Raw genomic sequence first — 13,996 nt, forward strand, 5'->3', positions numbered from 1 at the left:
CATGAAAGTTATGTTTTTGCCCAACTCCGTGAGACTTCAATAATCCAACCAATGGCCCACAATGTTATTGAGTGGTTAAAACGACATTGCAAGAGGAAATATGTCACTGTTAGAGAAACCAAAAGAGGGTTGTGATCATTTTGAAGCAATAAGGAGCCTCAACATAAAAGATGCAATTTACACAGTTGCTTGAGCTTGGGAACAACTTAAGAGAGGGCGGTGTAGCCCCTGCTACCAATGGAGAACTTGACAATGATTAGATTGCTGAACTTGTTTTGCAACAGTATGGTGTTGAGCAAGAAGAGTCAAATAATGGAGATAGGGAAACAGATAAAAAGATTGGCGACTCTGCAGCAAAGGATGTGTTCGAGACTGCCCTCAAACATTTGGAACAACCATTACAGCTAAGGAGATACTGTGGGTGAAGAAGCGGCATGATGCAGCCACAAATGCAAAGTTGAAGAAATTGAAACAAAAAACATTTTACACTTTCTTAAATATATTTTCAGTGTCTAATGTTTTGTTTTCCTTGTCTTTATTAGAAACACAACTTTTTACTTAATTTTGATTTATGACACCGTTTTGGGCCCTGTAAATGGCTAGTTTCAGCCTCCTCTAATTATCTGACCTTTTACTGTTCTGACAGCCCCTTAGTCCCAAAAGTAACACTTAATTGAGATTTTATTGTAGCTCAATGCAGTATAACTTGCTCATTATTCAGATGGCCCATTTTTGCAGTTTGAACACATTCTCCATATTCTGAGCAGTCCCACTCCCTCTCCCTTCCCCTGAATATTATACCACAAATGATGATAGAATGTACGTATGCAAAATATGGGTCTAAGGCATGAGCTACTATACACCGTGGTTAACATTTACGTTGCAAGTCATGCTGTGCTAATTCGAAATACTCCCACTTTTAATTGATGATCAACATACATAAGAAAATTTTGTGTTAGATACACACTCTGTGGTCTCATTATATACTTTAAGTCTCGTTGTATTAGATTTTTTACATATACAGAAGTTCACGTTATTTATCTGTTTTATATTTGGGGCTACCTTATCGTTTGTTGACCAGTTGTGTGTTGTCAGATTTTACTCCTAACATTTCTGGAGTCCAACCTGTAACTATTATACTGCTGCCATCAACAAATAAAATACAAAACAAGCAAAATACAAATGTTTTATTTCATCTTTGAGCAAATTTACATGCAACTGGCGTCATCAAAGTTGACACAATAATAAGAATAATTGTAATAATACAAACTTGGGCAAATGTCATTACGCATAAGAAAATAATGAACAATAAATAAACTGCATATTTTAGTAAGTGACAATATCAACAAAAAGTTTCTTAATAGAGCGATTACAAAATAAATGAACTACATAGTAACTGGTGGCACACTTTTACGGTGCACCTCTGCGAACAGTGGAACTTGTGTGACTTTGTGCCAATCCTGAACGTTTACACTCATGGCCAACTTTTGCTATGTAATAATATTGTGCACCATAACAATAAGTAGCTGTTCTGGATAGTGCTGATCCACGTGCATTGTGATTGTTAATATTTTTTACAAAAATTAGTGGAGAGGCTGTACCTGGTCGTTCAAATGAGTCGCCATAAACTTTCATGTCAGTTCTGTGACACATTAATCCGTTACATGTTCATTTCTTTAATATGCTGTAAGTTGGTTGCCCTGGGAAAAGGAGGTCGGTCTTGTCTCAGCACCAAATGTGATTAAGAGTCAATTGCAAGTTTCTGCTCCCAGTATCCTCTGTTCAGAGGCCAACTAAAATTGTGTGGTTAGTAAGTGACTGACAAAGTTAATAATTAAACAGATAAATCACAATAGTAAAATAGTTACTCAGTATGGCATTTATAAATTTTGCATGTTATGTGATCCACAGTGGGAAGTCATTAATGCAAATGAGAAACAGTAATGGGCCTAACACACTCCCACGAGGGACTAACATGTTCAGCACTCTGTACATTGCTTCGCATGACAGGTATTGAGCTGTGAGAAAATACATACAAAAGATTTTTCAGAAAATACGTAACCAACTAATATCACAAAAAACATTGCTTCACATAATGCGTATTTATCTGAGAGGAGAAGCATACTGCACTACTGAGTTCAGAAAATAAATAACTAGTAGACATTCAGAAAAGAACATACACACGTAAACAACTCAGTAATATTTGAACTCTGCAGACTATATCATTATCACATTAAATGTTGTAGGAAAGTTTTGTAGAATGTAAATACTTTACAATTAAAGAAAACTACTCAACACAAAGCAGAGGCATTGAGTTGTTGATAGGCACACACAAAAGAAAGAAAACTTGCTAGCTTTTGGAGTTACCCTTTGATGAGCTACAGTAAAATACGCAAACTCATAGACATGTCAATGCCCCTACATGATGCTGGCCAGACTAATAGTGCCTGTTAATCTTGTTATTTGGTTTCTGGCTTCCTGAACATTATTAGCTAGTAATGCTGTCATCTGCAAATCCCAAGCTATTTAAGTTTATTTGATCTTTCTTCGTTCCAATTCTTATATTTTTAGGATTTTCCTTGTAACATTCCCTTATCATGTATTCCAGAGCACAGCTGAAAAGTCATGGTGACAAACCATCTCCCCAGCTTAATTGTAAATGGGTCCAATATTTGTCCTCTGCTTACAGGCTCTGATATACAACTGTAAAATTTATATTCAATTGTTCATTTACTCACACTCACATATATTAAGTGGACAAAATGACTTAGGCATATGCCTCATGCTGTTCAGACACTCAATTGCTTATTGTACCAGGACAGATTCTAAGAATTCCTGTATGCTGTAAAGGCAGTATTCTATTGGGAGTGATCTTAGATTTGTTCTAAAATCTTTTAGCTCTGTGATGCTCTTTATTAGTGCTGGAATATGATTGTATAATCTTATTCCCATATATTTAACACTTTTGCTGTGAAATAGAATGGGGAACCAATCTAAGTGAGTTTTTGATCTTTTTCCGTGGTGGTGACAACCAGAGTTCCAGTCCAGTATACTGCTTTTTCTTTTAGCATTTTTAATCAGATTCCTAAAACATTTCTTATATGTCGTAACATATTCTATTAAGTACTGATCTTTATTATCTCCTTTTTTTAAAGTTGGTTTTGATGAACTAGAGTTTGACTTGATAACCTAATAGTAGGGGACATCCACCGGCTTGCTTTTAATTTGTACAAACTGTGATGACATCAATAACAATAAATAAATTATTTGCCTGTGGTATTTCATTATGTATATTTTAGGTTAAAATAAAAGCATACTGCTGATATTCAATCGAAGAATTCCTTCACGGTAACTTGAATAACAAACAGTGAATACATGGCTCCAGTTCTAGCAAATCTATTATTTACTGCTTACTTACTCGAATAATGTGTACTTATACAATGAAATCACTCAAATAATACATACATAAATATTCAGAAACTGGAAAGGCGTATGGTTAACACCTACTTGTTCATATATGTAGGTAGGCACATAACCTTTATTACCAATTCTATGTCATTCACCTGCCATGCCTGGACAGATAGCATCTTTCAGTAATATTAGCACAATAAAATGAATACTATATTGCAATGTAAAATATGACACTAAAACACACAGACGGGATACATATAACTTCAAAATTTATTTTAATGGTACAATAAATACATTATATTTGACCTTGCTTTAGCAGCTGTAGTAGTTTTTGCATATTCTTGCTTCATGTCTATTGTACTTCCCATGGTTTAAGAATTCTGCCACTGAATAGAAGCAGTGATCAAATAAGAATGCCCTTAGGGAATTGTGAAACAGAGAAAATGAAGAAATAACTTTAATTTTATGTGGCAGACTATTGTACATTTGTATTGGCTATTTTTATTAAAGGTTTTAAAGGCTGTTGTCATTACTGACTGAACACAGAGTTTGTCTTTTTGCCTGGTATTATGTTCATGTACTTTACAGATTTTATTTATCTCTTTGATATTTTTCCTCGCATATTTACAATTTTCTAGAACAAAAAGACAGGAGAGAGGGAGTATGGAAGACTTCTGACAGACGGGCCCTACATGAGTCAGTCTGTTTTGCATGGTGCATTGCTCTTATAGCTCTTTTTTGGGTCAGGTAGATTACAGAGCTAGCAGCTGTGTTATCCCAGAATATAATTCCATATCGTAGGATACTGTGGAACTGGGCAAAGTATGCAATTCTAACAGTGTGGAAGCTTGCTTTGTGTGCAAGTAAGCATGGACTGTAGTGTACTTTTTTCAGTGTTGTATTTGTTTTTGTTTTATGTGTGAGCCATTTAAAATCATTTTGAAGCCTAAAAATTTTGTTTCCAGTGAGGATGCAATTCTACTGCCATTTATTGTCACAGAAGTGTTGCAGGCTTCCCCTTTCAAACAGAAATTAAGCGCAGTTATTTTGGAAATGTTTATTATTAGTTTATTTCCTCCAAACCAGTCATTTAGCTGGTCTGTAGCTCCATTTATGTTTTCTTGTAGCTGTGTTTGTGTTTCCCCTGTAAGAAGGATGCCAGTGTCACGTGCAAACAAAATATTTAGTTGCAACTGTATGCTTACATCTAGGTCATTTATATGTAGAAGGGAAGAAATAGGCATGAGAATGGATCCTGCATCTGAAAAATATGTTCTAATGCTATAATTTAGTTCATAAGCTATTACTACTTTTTGTTTCAGATTTGTCAGGTAGGAGAAGAACTATTTTAATGTGGTGCCTCTAATGCCATACTTTTGGAGTTCTACCAGCAGGATTCTGTGGTCCAAAACGTCAAAAGTTTTGCTTAGATCTAAGAAAATATCAGCAGCATTTTCTTTATTATCCAGTGCTTCTACAGCATTTTGCAAAAATTATATATGGCTTTGGTCGTAGATTTATTTTTCCAAAAACCGTGTTGGGCATCAGCAAGGATTTTGTTCTTATCCAGAAATTCCATACAGCTGTTATACATGATTCTTTCAATGATTCTTTGGCAAAAATTGATAATAATGACATTGGTCTATAGTTTTCCAAATTTGCTTTGTCACTTTTTTTATGAATAGGGATCACTTTGGCATAGATTTTTTGTATTGTCTTCACAGTACTGCCTGAAGAAATTTACAATCTGCTGCGGACCACTAATTCTCTTGTTGTCACAGTTCAGTGTCATATTTTCCCTTTTACTATTTCCTTCCTGCTATATTACTTTCCAGATTGCTTTGCTTTTATTTTCCATAAACTGATCATTGGCCATCATTTTTGCCTGACATACGACTTTTCTGTACACCTGAATATATTTTATGATGTAACTGTTAAGGAGAGGGGATCTGTTGTGTTTTTTTCTGTAACTGAGCAATTTTCTTTTTGTGTCGTGTGAGACTTTTATGGCTCTTGTTATATATGACTTTGCTTTTAGATTTGTGTTCCTTAATGCCTATATTATGAGCGGACATAGTGTTTCAAAATAATAATTGGAGATGTCAGAGAACTTAAACTATTTGTTGGTGTCATGTAACTGAGAAACTTCTTCTCAGCTTTCTCTTGATAACTAGTGATTGAATGTGTCTATGCTTTGCTGTAGAAACTTCATGCAGTCACAGTCCTTTTATGGTTTTGTATGGGTAGTAAACAGTCTGAGAAGGTTACCACTTGAGCTTCATGATCATTAAAATTTGTATTTACACATTTTTTGTATAGGGTGTGTTAACAAATATTTGGTCCACAGTAGTGGCAGAAGTTTTTGTAATTCTTGTTGGGGTTGTAATTGTTTGTTTTAAACTGAAAGTATCTGTTAGGTTGAGCAACAGTCCATTTCTCCTGCTTGTTTCAAGAAAGTCAGGTGTTGAAATCCCCACACAGAACTATTGATTTCTTGCCTACATGTATCCTAATTAGTAATGTTTCTCGTTTATTGCTAAATGCCTCAAAGTTCCCATTTGGAGAGCGACAAATACACACGACAACGGTATTTGCACCACTGATTTCTACAAGTGTTGCTTCAAACTCTATTTCTGTACTTAGGCACTTAAAACTATCAATAGCTTTCAATTTCAACCCACTTTTACATAAAATAACAGTATCTCCACTTTTGTGTTTTCTTCTACAGATGTTATTTGCAAGTGTGTAGCCTGGTATTGTAAATGAAGCAACCTGATTTGGCTTTAACCAGTTTTCCGAGAAACACAGAACATTGACAAAATGCAGTTTAGTGTTTAGCAAAACCTCAATGTCTGAAACCTTGTTTGTGACTGACTGGAGAGATATTTGTCATTGAAATTTATTTGTCAACAGGATTTTAAATTGACGTCCAAATTTCCTAAGGGCATTATTATTACATGACTTACCTCAATTTTGTTTGGAGGGATTTTGTCCATAAAGAATCATCGATGCAGATTTTTGGAATCTTCTTTTATCTCCCTGACTTCCGAATGCTTTCTGCTTCTCGGATGTTCACCCATGTGACTGCCTCTTTAGTGGTGCCATTGCTGGCTACTTGCACCAAACATGCTGAACTACAGCTGAGGCAGACACTGTTCAATCAGCAGAGAAATATTCTTGAATAATGTACAACGGTTGCTCTTCTAGAACCCAAAATCCATCATGACACGAGATCAAAAATCTCAGTACTGTTGATTGGCCAGTCTACTCCACAACAAAGGTGTTAAATATATGGGGATAAAATTGTACAATCATCTTCCAACACTAATAAAGAACACCACAGAGTTAAAGGATTTTGGAACAAATCTAAGATCACTCGCAATAAACCACTGGCATTACAGCATATAGAAATTCTTAGAATCTGACCTAGCATAATAAGCAATAGTGTGTCTTAACACATGAGGCGTAAGTACAAGTCAGTTTCTCTCCTCTCGGATAAATACCCATTATTTGAAGAAATGTACCTTTTAATTTAAAAAAAAAAATATCTGTTAACTGTGTATTTTTTTAACAATTTCGTGTATATTTTCTCACAGATTTATACCCACCCTGTGAAGCAATGTACAGTCTTAAAGAGGGTAGTGATCTCTCAAATCTCGAGTGGCTCAAAATATATGAATATTTGAACATTGGAGTTTAATGAGAATCACTCGTGAATGCATGTATCTGTGTGTACATGTACCTGTATAAGTGTAAAACGTTAACTATCGTAACCGGTTGTGTGTTGGAAAACATGCAGAAATGCTAACAGATATTCTGTTCTAAAAACTTGTTTTTAGGCTGCTAATATTGACGCCGATTACATGTAGATTCTTTAAGAATGTTTAAGAGGTTTACAAAATATGTTGTTTAACAGAAGAGAAATTACTGAGGGCACTAGCCTACAAATTAATTCTTTTAAAATAGCCGTAGCAGTTTCGGTGGTAACTTGATACTGTGAGATGAATGAAATGTTGAATTACCGTTTAGCTAACAAGAGTTCTATTAACATCCAAATTTCGTTTCGAAGCACATGTTTATCGTCACGTAATCTTCCCAAGTTGCGGACAGTACGACACAAAGTAGTGTGAGTGACGCAGTAACTACGAGATGGCGTGGTAGGCGCAGTGTCTCCGAGTGTAGGGGCACAAGGCGACAAAATTTTGTTAATTATTTCTCTACACATTCCAGTAATGTGACGAAAATTCCAATAAATACATAGAACATAGTGTGTCTCTTCAAACGTTACACTTTTTAGACCACTATCTTACTTTAACGAGAAATGCCGATACATAATACTCCACTACTTTTAGAACATACTTTTACTGGAAGCTTGTAACTATATATATTGAAACTTAACTTCACGTTCACGTACTTGCTTCGGCAGTACATATACTAAAATTGGAACGATACAGAGAAGATTAGCATGGCCCCTGCGCAAGGATGACACGCAAAATCGTGAAGCGTTCCACATTTTTTGACAATAACATACAGGGAAACTACATATCGCTTGCTAGATAGATTTTTTTTTTTTTTTTTTTTTTTTTTTTTTTTTTTTTTTTTTTCCCGAACTGAAGCGAATTGACATCACTTTTAGAGTAAAACTCCTGACAGCATTTTTCCGATGTACGAGGATGAACTTCCAAATCTTGAAGTGCTCTGCATATTTTCATATTTTTTCCTAATATTTAATTACAATCAAAATATGAGAAGCATAGTGATCTTGATTTCTCATACGCCGTGGTTTCACTTCTTTTTTAATTTCTATGTCATTCTTAATTCTTTCGCGAGCTGTGGTGGTAATAAGGGGCTTTTGTAATTTACATTTCTCCTGTTTCTGAAGGAATTTAAAAAAGTGTTAAAATCTGCTTACCAAACGCTAGTAGTAGTAGTAGTAGTAGTAGTAGTAGTTTATTCATCCAGAGACAATTTACATTGCATGGATTTCGTAAAAAAATACATAGTATATATATACACACATATAGGGTGAACAATACTATACAAAATACAGATGTGCATAGTGGACTACATAACATCAGACCACATTGAAATAGCATGTACAACTTTGATTATTTACATTGATGTATGAGAAAGACTTTTTACATGGAATACACAGTTGACATTTAGATATAACACATACAATTCTAGCACTTTTGTACATATTATTTATTTAGATCATAGCAACAGTCAGATAAAAATTACTATTGGCACAGAGTACATCACTATAATTGTTTAGTATGAAGCTATTCCAGGTATTCTTTTACACTATAATAGCAGTTGGTCATTAAAAATATGAATACTGCTTCTTTAAATGAAGACAATTTTTTATTTCTTTTATCTTTACCGGTAGTTTGTTATACAATCTGCTTCCTTGTATGTTTGTTTGTTTCTGCGCCAAAGCCTTGTTAACTCTTTTTATATGAATGTCATTGCACTTTCTTGTGTTGTAAGTATGTAGATCCGAGTTGGATTGGAAATTGTTAATATTTCGTTTTACATTAATTACGCTTTTCTGTATATAGAGGCATGGTAGGGGTAGAATATTCAGCTGTTTAAATAATTGCTTTGAAGGAGTTAGCCTTGAACTGTTGGTAATTATTCTAACAGCTCGTTTTTGTAGAGTGAAGATGGTTTTGAGATTTTTCTTACTATGACCCCAGAAGATGAGGCCATAGGTAATAGCAGAATGTATATAAGCAAAGTAAACAGCTCTGCTACATTCCCTACTACATACAAAGCTAATAACGCGTAAAGCAAAGCAAGCAGAGTTTAACTTATGCGAGAGATACAGGATATGGGATTTCCAGTCTAAATTTTCATCTATATGTACACCTAAGAATTTTGTGGTAGCAACTCTCACAATTTCCTTATTTTGTATTCTAAGATCTAGATCAGAGTGTGACTTTGCTTTCCTGTAATGGATATAATTAGCTTTAGAGATATTTATGGTTAATTTATTCACTTCAAACCAATTTTGCAAATATTCTATAACTCTGGTTGGAGATGTTGGCAATACCCGGTTTATGTCAGTTACTACAATGTTTGTGTCATCCGCAAACAGGGTTATAAGAGTACCATTTACTGGAATCTTGATATCATTTATGTAAAGAAGAAATAGGAGAGGTCCTAGAACACTCCCCTGTGGTACCCCTATTGGCACAGTCTGAATATCCGATCTGTAAACAATACTTTGGTTTTTACTGTTTGTTGTTGCAATTTCTACTACCTGTTTCCTATTATGGAGATATGACTGAAACCACTTTTTAGCTACTCCTCATATACCGACATATTCTAATTTGTCTAGCAGGATATGATGTTGGACAGTATCGAATGCCTTTGAGAGGTCCAAATTTATTCCTATTGTACTGTTGTTCTTATCTACCCCCGTTACAATATTTTCAATGAATTGGGTGATGGCTGACTCTGTACTCATTCCTCTGCGAAAGCCGTGTTGGTTTACACACAATAGATTGAATTTCTCAAGGTAATTTGTAATTCTGTTTTTCATGACTGTCTCTATTACTTTTGAAAATACCGATAATAAAGCTATTGGTCTATAGTTTCCCACTTCATGTATATTGCCCTTTTTATACAATGGTTTTACTTTTGCAATTTTTAATCGTTGTGGAAAGACACCTTCTGAAAATGATATGTTTATGATGTGTGAGAGTGGGTCTGATATGACACTAGCACATCTCATCATGACTGAGCAAGGTATCTCGTCAATCCCTGAGGACATTTTATTCTTCATTGTTTTTATTATTCGATTAACTTCCAATTTGTTTGTGGGAGGTAACAATAATGAATTAACACTTTGTTCTTCTGGGGTTGATGTTCTACTAATCTTAGAACAATTTTTATGCAGATTGATGGGACTATTTATGAAGTAGTCATTAATGTAATTTGCTAAAGTACGATTTCTGACTAGCACACCTTGATCATCTTTTAAAACAAAGTCCTCTGGATTTCTAATATTTTTGCTTGTGCCTACTTCTTTTTTTACTACATTCCATATAGCTTTTGATTTGTTTGCTGACCCAGCAATTACACTGTCATTGTGCATTGTCTTGGCTTTTTTGATCACCTTCCTGTAAATTTTCTTGTATGTCTTAACATAATCTGTGAAGTGTTCATCTTTGTTATTTTTTTTTGAGTTGACTGATATGTTTTAGTGTTTGACTAGATACTCTAATAGCAGGTGTTATCCACTGGCTTGTGTTCCTAGGCATGACATTGATCTTTGTGACCTTTTTTGGGAAACACATCTCAAATAGGGACATGAATGTACTAGAAAAAGCATTGAAAGATTCCTCGGTTGTTGTTTGTGCAAAGACATCTTCCCAGGTTTCATTAGCTAACAACTGGATGAAACTATTTACTTTTTCTGTATAGAAGTGCCTTTTGTATCCCCACTTATAATTTCTGCTACGAGAGAGCACAAGTATTGTCAACATCCAAGATGTCAGTTGGACCAAAGGTATGTTGTTATCACAGTAAAAACCACAGAAATGAACAAGTGGCAATATTCTAGCAAAACTTTTCGGGAGTGTAGAAGTATCCCACGTCGTTGATTGATCGTATATGAAGATACCGGCAAGAGTACTGTTTGCGACTCTCAAAAACAGTACAAACTGGTAGAAAGAAGAATGGGATTAGGATTTAACGTCCCTTCGATAGCGGGGTCATTAGACACGGAACACAAGCTCCGATTAGGAAGCGGACGTACCATTTTCAAAGGAACCCTCTCGGCATTTGATTGGAGTGATGTAGGGAATTCAGGGGAAAACTTAACTGCGTGGTCTGACGTGGATTTGAACCGCTGTCCTTTCGAATACGTGTCCAATGTGCTCCCACTGTGTCAATTCGCTCAGTTCAATGATTGGATGAGAATTCTAATGCATCAGATGCAGAGAGTCATTCACAGCCGTTTCTGACAACAGGAGCAACGCCTTCCAGCAAAACAACCTTAATATTTTTACGACGTGGAACTTTTGAGATTGTCGACTTCTATGAACAGCTTCCTCCCCTGTGGTATGGTGAGCGTTACAGTGTGATCAAGGAATGAATACTGGACATAGCCGACACAACAGGATGAGCAGTTTTGTAGGTCACAAATCCTTTTCTAAAAGTGTAAAACATCAAGGTGCCCAAAATTTTTCATTCAAGCCATTTGTCAAAAGAAAAACCTGTATCATTAGACTCTGAACAGGCATAAACATTCCTAAACTTAAAACAATGTGTCGAAATTTTAGCCCATGGTTAAAAAAAAAAAAAAATCAGAGCAACAACGTCGCCGCTTGTAAACGAAACGTCTCCTTGATAATTAGAGATTGAGTATATTACTCTGTGGACAGTGTGGCGATGTGTCCAAATACTTAATTCACTTAAGATTATATTTAGAGCTGACTGTCCAATATAATTAAAAAAACTTGAACGTTGTTACAAAGTAACATAATGTTTTGAACCTTCATGCTACAATTCGAACAGTTTACTCCATTCCGAGTATGCTGATGCATCAGCTCCATACTTAACAACCACATACAACCGTTCGCTCGACGAAAGATCCGTACCCAAAGACAGGAAAGTTGCACAGGTCACACCAATATTCAAGAAAGGTAGTATGAGCAATTCACTAAATTACAGACCCATATCGTTAACGTATATATGCAGCAGGATTTTAGAACATATATTGTGTTCGAACATTATGAATTACCTCGAAGGAAACGGTCTATTGACACACAGTCAACATGGGTTTAGAAAACATCGTTCATGTGAAACACAACTAGCTCTTTTTATTCACATGAAGTGCTGAGTGCTATTGACAAGGGATTCAGATCGATTCCGTATTCCTGGATTTCCGGAAGGCTTTTGACACTGTACCACACAAGCGGCTCGTAGTAAAACTGCGTGCTTATGGAATATCGTCTCAGTTATGTGTCTGGATTTGCGATTTTCTGTCAGATAGGTCACAGTTTGTAGTAATTGGCGAAAAGTCATCGAGTAAAATAGAAGTGATTTCAGGCGTTCGCCAGGGTAGTGTTATAGGCCGTTTGCTGTTCCTTATCCATATAACGATTTGGGAGACAATCTGAGCGGCCGTCTTCGGTTGTTTGCAGATGACACTGTCGTTTATCGAATAATAAAGTCATGAGAGGAGCAAAACAAACTGCGAAACGAGTTACAAAAAATATCTGAATGGTGCGAAAAGTGTCAGTTGACCCTAAAAAACGAAAAGTGTGAGGTCATCCACATGAGTGCTAAAAGGAACTCGTTAAACTTCGGTTACACGATAAATCAGTCTAATCCAAAAGCCGCAAATTCAACTAAATACCTAGGTATTACAAATACGAACAACTTCAACTGGAAAGAACATATAGAAATGTTGTGGGGAAGGCTACCCAAAGGCTGCGTATTATTGGTAGGATACTTAGAAAATGTAACAGACCTACTAAGGAGACTGCCTACACTACGCTTGTCCGTCCTCTTTTAGAATACTGATCCGCGGTGTGCGTGTGGGATCCTTAGCAGATAGGACTGACGGAGTGCATCGAAAAAATTCAAAGAAAGGCAGCACGTTGTGTATTATTGCGAAATATGGGAGAGTGTGTCACAGAAATGATACAGGATTTGGGCTGGAAATCATTAAAAGAAAGGCGTTTTTCGCTGCGACGGAATCTTCTCACGAAATTCCAATCACCAACTTTCTCATCCGAATGTGAAAATATTTTGTTGACACCGACCTACATAGGGAGGAACGACCACCACGATAAAATAAGGGAAATGAGAGCTCGTACGGAAAGATATAGGTGTTCATTCTTTCCGCGCGCTATACGAGATTGGAATAATAGAGAATTGTGAAGGTGGTTCGATGAACCCACTGCCAGGCACTTAAATGTGATTTGCAGAGTATCCATGTAGATGTAGCCTCAAACGTAATCAACGGTAAGTTATATGCGATCATACTTTTTCATTATAGTATTTGTGAAGCAAGTGTTTTAACGAATACTTCTTTTAAACTGAAAGAGAAAAAACGTAGCAGTATGAAAACTCGTGCGAACTCAACACTAAAAATTTTCCGTTTTTGAGCACGAAAATTAATGTATGAATTAAATAACCAATTTCAGTTACAGATGCTCGCATAAAAGAAACTGAGTAACAAAATCGGACAAGCCCATATTCAACTGTCGGATTCATATTCCAGTAAAATGATGCTCAAAAAGGCCAAATAGCGGAAAGTTTGGAAGAAGTATTTTTTTTTTTTTGACAAGCTTTCTATATGTTTTCGAGGGTGTTGAGACCGAATTTTCAAATTTCGGCACGGAAGTGGGTCAAAAATGGAAAAAAAACACGAAAAATTGATCGGCACGGAAGTGGGTCAAAAACGGAAAACTCGAAAAATTGTTAGTGTTTGTTCTTCGCTTATAACTCGGAAATGACACAATTTTCAGAATGCTGACTATTTATGAAAATAAAGAGAACGAAATTTCCCACAAAATAGGTCTGAGTGACGTTTTTCGTCAGACGAACAGCGTGCCGCGTAGCGCGT

At 35.8% G+C, this 13,996-nt stretch overlaps 1 long non-coding RNA gene and 1 other non-coding gene across 2 annotated transcripts; one reads left to right on the top strand and one right to left on the bottom strand.

Annotated features, from left to right (window-relative positions):
• Positions 1–1,172: 1,172 nt before the first annotated feature.
• Positions 1,173–7,228, bottom strand: LOC124544600. The gene is made up of 2 exons (XR_006967546.1): positions 3,537–7,228; positions 1,173–1,700 (listed from the first exon to the last, which is right to left on the bottom strand). It is a non-coding gene; the product is annotated as an uncharacterized LOC124544600 (long non-coding RNA).
• A 593-nt stretch (positions 7,229–7,821) lies between these two features.
• LOC124546258 lies at positions 7,822–7,928 on the top strand. The gene has a single exon (XR_006967669.1). It is a non-coding gene; the product is annotated as a U6 spliceosomal RNA (small nuclear RNA).
• Positions 7,929–13,996: the final 6,068 nt, after the last annotated feature.

This window comes from Schistocerca americana, chromosome 8, assembly GCF_021461395.2.
Source record: "Schistocerca americana isolate TAMUIC-IGC-003095 chromosome 8, iqSchAmer2.1, whole genome shotgun sequence".
Taxonomy (NCBI): domain Eukaryota; kingdom Metazoa; phylum Arthropoda; class Insecta; order Orthoptera; family Acrididae; genus Schistocerca; species Schistocerca americana.